The sequence below is a fragment of the Rutidosis leptorrhynchoides genome, chromosome 2 (genome assembly GCF_046630445.1).
Source record: "Rutidosis leptorrhynchoides isolate AG116_Rl617_1_P2 chromosome 2, CSIRO_AGI_Rlap_v1, whole genome shotgun sequence".
NCBI classification, from domain to species: Eukaryota; Viridiplantae; Streptophyta; class Magnoliopsida; order Asterales; family Asteraceae; genus Rutidosis; species Rutidosis leptorrhynchoides.
The window spans coordinates 227,632,884-227,639,437 of record NC_092334.1 but is presented as its reverse complement, the minus strand read 5'-3'; positions in this window follow the sequence as shown (position 1 = coordinate 227,639,437).

Below are 6,554 nucleotides of genomic sequence, written 5' to 3'. Positions count from 1 at the left end.
AGATAAACTTAAATTACTAGCTGAAAGTCAATTACTACTAAGTTCTCATGCAATCATTAATTAAACAAATCCAAACAAAGGTTCTTCGATTAAGCCTAACAATATCAAACTCTATTATATAAGCGTAATTCCAATTAAATAAGTTTTTCACCATTATGATGTTTAACCTAGTTGCATGCAATTCAATTTGACAAGTTTGATGGACTAGATCTAAACAAGTAACATGAATCGAACAATAGATCATCGGATCAAGTACTAATCAATCCTTGAATCATGTTATTTAATCATTAAGCATGGCAAACAAGTATATTTAAGGAAAAAAGATTCAATACCATTCAAATGTCATTACAGAAACTCGATCATACAGATCTGGAAAAGAACAAGAAACTGTACGGATAAAGCACACGAAGCCGACGAATTTGTTCCCACCAAGCTGGCGGCTTGGAAGGTGAGGCCGATGGCTTCATCTGATTCTCAGATAAAGTTCAGTTTTTGTCCATGTAACCGCTATGAACGTTTAGTTCATAGCAGAAGATGAACAGAAACAATTAAAGTAAATAAAATAGACTAAACAATAAAGTAAAAATAGAATCATACCTTAAAAAGGTAGATGTAAGAAACTTGAATTTAAACTTGAATGATTCTTGAGTACAATGAAAAGTAAATCTAATCTAAGGGTTTTAGAGAAAACCCTAAAAGAAAAACGAAACTAAACTAAACTGTATTGAGTTATACTCAATTGCACACCTAAAACTGAGACTGGAGCCCTCTATTTATAATATTCAGAAACGGTGGCCAATGAAATGTCTCGTTCATATTGATTATAAACGTTCCATATTAATTGATTTCGTCACAAGGTTTTGACCTCTATATGAGACGTTTTTCAAAGACTGCATTCATTTTTAAAACAACCATAACCTTTATTTTATCGATAAAGGTTTAAAAAGCATTACGTAGATTATCAAATAATGATAATCTAAAATATACTATTTACACACGACCATTACATAATGGTTTACAATAAGAATATATTACATCAAAAATAAGTTTTGTTGAATGCAGTTTTTACATAATATCATACAAGCATGGACTCCAAATCTTGTCCTTATTTTAGTATGCAACAGCGGAAGCTCTTAATAATCACCTGAGAATAAACATGCTTTAAACGTCAACAAAAATGTTGGTGAGTTATAGGTTTAACCTATATATTATCAAATCATAACAACAGACCACAAGATTTCATATTTCAATATATATCCCATACATAGAGATAAAATTCATTCATATGGTGAACACCTGGTAACCGACATTAACAAGATGCATATAAGAATATCCCCTATCATTCCGGGAAATCCTTCGGACATGATATAAATGAATTCGAAGTACCAAAGCATCCGGTACTTTGGATGGGGTTCGTTAGGCCCAATAGATCTATCTTTAGGATTCGCGTCAATTAGTAGATCGGTTTACTAGTTCTTAGGTTACCAAGCAAAAGGGGCATATTCGGCTTCGATCATTCACCCATATAATGTAGTTTCAATTACTTGTGTCTATTTCATAAACCATTTATAAAACTGCATATATTCTCATCCCAAAATATTAGATTTTAAAAGTGGGACTATAACTCACTTTCACAGATTTTTACTTCGTCGGGAAGTAAGACTTGGCCACTGGTCGATTCACGAACCTATAACAAATATGTACATATATATCAAAGTATGTTCAAAATATATTTACAACATTTTTAATACGTTTTACTGTTTTAAATTTATTAAGTCAGCTGTCCTCGTTAGTAACCTACAACTAATTGTCCGCAATTAGATGTACTGAAATAAATCGATATATATTATCTTGAATCAATCCACAACCCAGTGTATACACGTCTCAGGCTAGATCACAACTCAAAGTATATATATTTTTGGAATCAACCTCAACACTGTATAGCTAACTCCAACATTACTGCATATAGAGTGTCTATGGTTGTTCCAAATAATATATATACATGGGTCGATATGATATGTCAAAACATTTTCATACGTGTCTATGGTATCCCAAGATTACATTAGAATACATGTATAATACAATATAAGTTAGCTAGGATATTATTTGTATAGAATTGTTACAGTATTTCCCCTAGCTACAACAATCAAAAAATATCCAATCTTGTTTTACCCATAACTTCTTCGTTTTAAATTCGATTTGAGTGAATCAAATTGCTATGGTTATATATTAAACTCTATTTTATGAATCTAAACATAAAAATTATAGGTTTGTAGTCAAAAAAATAAGTTACAAGTCGTTTTTGTAAAGGTAGTCATTTCAGTCGAAAGAACGACGTCTAGATGACCATTTTGGAAAACATACTTCCACGTTGAGTTTAACCATGATTTTTGGATATAGTTTCATGTTCATAAGAAAAATCATTTTCCCAGAAGAACAACTTTTAAATCAATGTTTATCATAGTTTTTAATTAACTAACCCAAAACAGCCCGCGGTGTTACTACGACGGCGTATATCCGGTTTTACGGTGTTTTTCATGTTTTCCGGTTTTAAATCATTAAGTTAGCATATCATATAGATATAGAACATATGTTTAGTTGATTTTAAAATTCAAGTTAGAAGGATTAACTTTTGTTTGCGAAAAAGTTTAGAATTAACTAAACTATGTCCTAGTGATTACATGTTCAAATCTTCGAATAAGATAGTTTTATATGTATGAATCGAATGATCTTATGAACATCATTACTACCTCAAGTTTAGTAGGTAAATCTACTGGAAGTGACAAGAAATTATCTAGCTTCAAAGGATCTTGGATGGCTTGAAAGTTCTTGAAGTAGAATCATGACACGAAAACAAGTTCAAGTAAGATTATCACTCGAATTAAGATAGTTATAGTTATAGGAATTGAATCAAAGTTTGTATATGAGTATTACCTTGATTTAGAATGATATCTTACTGTAAACAACAAGGATTTCTTGATTTTATGAAACTAGAACTTGTAGAATTTATGAAGAACACTTAGAACTTGAAGATGGAACTTGAGAGAGATCAATTAGATGAAGAAAATTGAAGAATGAAAGTGTTTGTAGGTGTTTTTGGTCGTTGGTATATGGATTAGATATAAAGGATATGTAATTTTGTTTTCATGTAAATAAGTCATGAATGATTACTAATATTTTTGTAATTTTATGAGATATTTTATGCTAGTTGCCAAATGATGGTTCCCACATGTGTTAGGTGACTCACATGGGCTATTAAGAGCTGATCATTAGAGTGTATATACCAATAGTACATATATTTAGAAGCTGTGTATTGTACGAGTATGAATACGGGTGCATACGAGTAGAATTGTTGATGAAACTGAACGAGGATTTAATTGTAAGCATTTTTGTTAAGTAGAAGTATTTTGATAAGTGTCTTAAAGTCTTTCAAAAGTGTATGAATACATATTAAAACACTACATGTATATACATTTTAACTGAGGCGTGAAGTCATCGCTAGTCGTTACATGTAAATGTTGGTTTGAAACCTTTAGGTTAACGATCTTGTTAAATGTTGTTAACCCATTGTTTATTATATCTAAAGAGATGTTAAATTATTACATTATCATGATATTATGATTTATTAATATATCTTAGTATGATATATATACAGTTAAATGTTGTTACAACGATAATCGTTACATATATGTCTCGTTTCGAAATTCTTAAGTTAGTAGTCTTGTTTTACATATGTAGTTAATTGTTAATATACATAATGAAATGTTTACTTATCATTTATCATGATTAAACATAGTGTAACAATATCTTAATATGATTCATATGTAATTAGTAAGACGTTGTTATAACGATAATCGTTATATATATCGTTTCGAGTTTCTTAATTCAATAAACACAATTTTATGTATATAACTCATTGTTAAAATACCTAATGAGATACTTACTTATCATAATATCATGTTAATTATATATATAATCATATATATGTCATCATATAGTTTTTACAAGTTTTAACATTCGTGAATCACCGGTCAACTTGGGTGGTCAATTGTCTATATGAAACCTATTTCAATTAATCAAGTTTTAACAAGTTTGATTGCTTAACATGTTGGAAACACTTAATCATGTAAATATAAATTTCATTTAATATATATAAATATGGAAAAGTTCGGGTCCCTACAGTACCTACCCGTTAAATAAATTTCGTCCCGAAATTTTAAACAGTTGGAGGTGTTGACGTATCTTATGGAAATAAGTGCGGGTATTTCTTCTTCATATGATCTTCTCATTCCCAGTTGAACTCGGGTCCTCTACGAGCATTCCATCGAATCTTAACAATTGGTATCTTGTTTTGTTTAAGTCTTTTAACCTCACGATCCATTATTTCGATGGGTTCTTCGATGAATTGAAGTTTTTCATTGATTTGGATTTCGTCTAACGGAATAGTGAGATCTTCTTTAGCAAAACATTTCTTCAAATTCGAGACGTGGAAAGTGTTATGTACAGCCGCGAGTTGTTGAGGTAACTCAAGTCGGTAAGCTACTGGTCCGACACGATCAATAATCTTGAATGGTCCAATATACCTTGGATTTAATTTCCCTCGTTTACCAAATCGAACAACACCTTTCCAAGGTGCAACCTTAAGCATGACCATCTCTCCAATTTCAAATTCTATATCTTTTCTTTTAATGTCGGCGTAGCTCTTTTGTCGACTTTGGGCGGTTTTCAACCGTTATTGAATTTGGATGATCTGCTCGGTAGTTTCTTGTATTATCTCCGGACCCGTAATCTGTCTATCCCCCACTTCACTCCAAAAAATTGGAGACCTGCACTTTCTACCATAAAGTGCTTCAAACGGCGCCATCTCAATGCTTGAATGGTAGCTGTTGTTGTAGGAAAATTCTACTAACGGTAGATGTCGATCCCAACTGTTTCCGAAATCAATAACACATGCTCGTAGCATGTCTTCAAGCTTTTGTATTGTCCTTTTTTTCTGCCCATCAGTTTGTGAATGATAGATAGTACTCATGTCTAGACGAGTTCCTAATGCTTGCTGTAATGTCTGTCAGAATCTTGAAATAAATCTGTCATCCCTATCAGAGATAATAGAGATTGGTATTTCATGTCTGGAGATGACTTCCTTCAAATACAGTCGTGCTAACTTCAACATCTTGTCATCTTCTCTTATTGGCAGGAAGTGTGCTGATTTGGTGAGACGATCAACTATTACCCAAATAGTATCAAAACCACTTGCAGTCTTTGGCAATTTAGTGATGAAATCCATGGTAATGTTTTCCCATTTCCATTCCGGGATTTCGGGTTGTTGAAGTAGACCTGATGGTTTCTGATGCTCTGCTTTGACCTTAGAACACGTCAAACATTCCCCTACGTATTTAGCAACATCGGCTTTCATACCTTCCACCAAAAATGTTTCTTGAGATCCTTGTACATCTTCCCCGTTCCAGGATGTATTGAGTATCTGGTTTTATGAGCTTCTCTAAGTACCATTCTCTCATATCTCCAAATTTTGGTACCCAAATTCTTTCAGCCCTATACCGGGTTCCGTCTTCCCGAATATTAAGATGCTTCTCCGATCCTTTGGGTATTTCATCCTTAAAATTTCCCTCTTGTAAAACTCCTTGTTGCGCCTCCTTTATTTGAGTAGTAAGGTTAGTGTGAATCGTTATATTCATAGCTTTTACTCGAATGGGTTCTCTGTCCTTTCTGCTCAAGGCGTCGGCTACCACATTTGCCTTCCCCGGGTGGTAACGAATCTCAAAGTCGTAATCATTCAACAATTCAATCCACCTACGCTGCCTCATATTCAGTTGTTTCTGATTAAATATGTGTTGAAGACTTTTGTGATCGGTATATATAATACTTTTGACCCCATATAAGTAGTGCCTCCAAGTCTTTAATGCAAAAACAACCACGCCTAATTCCAAATCATGCGTCGTATAATTCTGTTCGTGAATCTTCAATTGTCTAGACGTATAAGAAATTACTTTCGTTCGTTGCATTAATACACAACCGAGACCTTGCTTTGAGGCATCACAATATATCACAAAATCATCATTCCCTTCAGGTAATGACAATATAGGTGCCGTAGTTAACTTTTTCTTTAACAATTGAAACGCTTTATCTTGTTCATCTTTCCATTCAAATTTCTTCCCTTTATGCGTTAATTCAGTCAAGGGTTTTGGTATTCTGGAAAAGTCTTGGATGAACCTTCTGTAGTAACCAGCTAGTCCTAAAAACCGACGTATGTGTTTCAGAGTTCTCGGGATTTCCCACTTTTCAACGGTTTCAATCTTTGCTGGATCCACCTGAATACCTTCTTTGTTCACTATGTGACCGAGGAATTGCACTTCTTCCAACCAAAATGCACACTTTGAAAACTTAGCGTACAGTTTTTCTTTTCTCAGCAACTCTAGCACTTTTCTCAAATGTTCTTCATGCTCTTGATCATTCTTCGAGTAAATAAGTATGTCATCGATAAAAGACAATGACAAACTTGTCAAGATATGGCCCACACACTCAGTTTATGAGGTCCA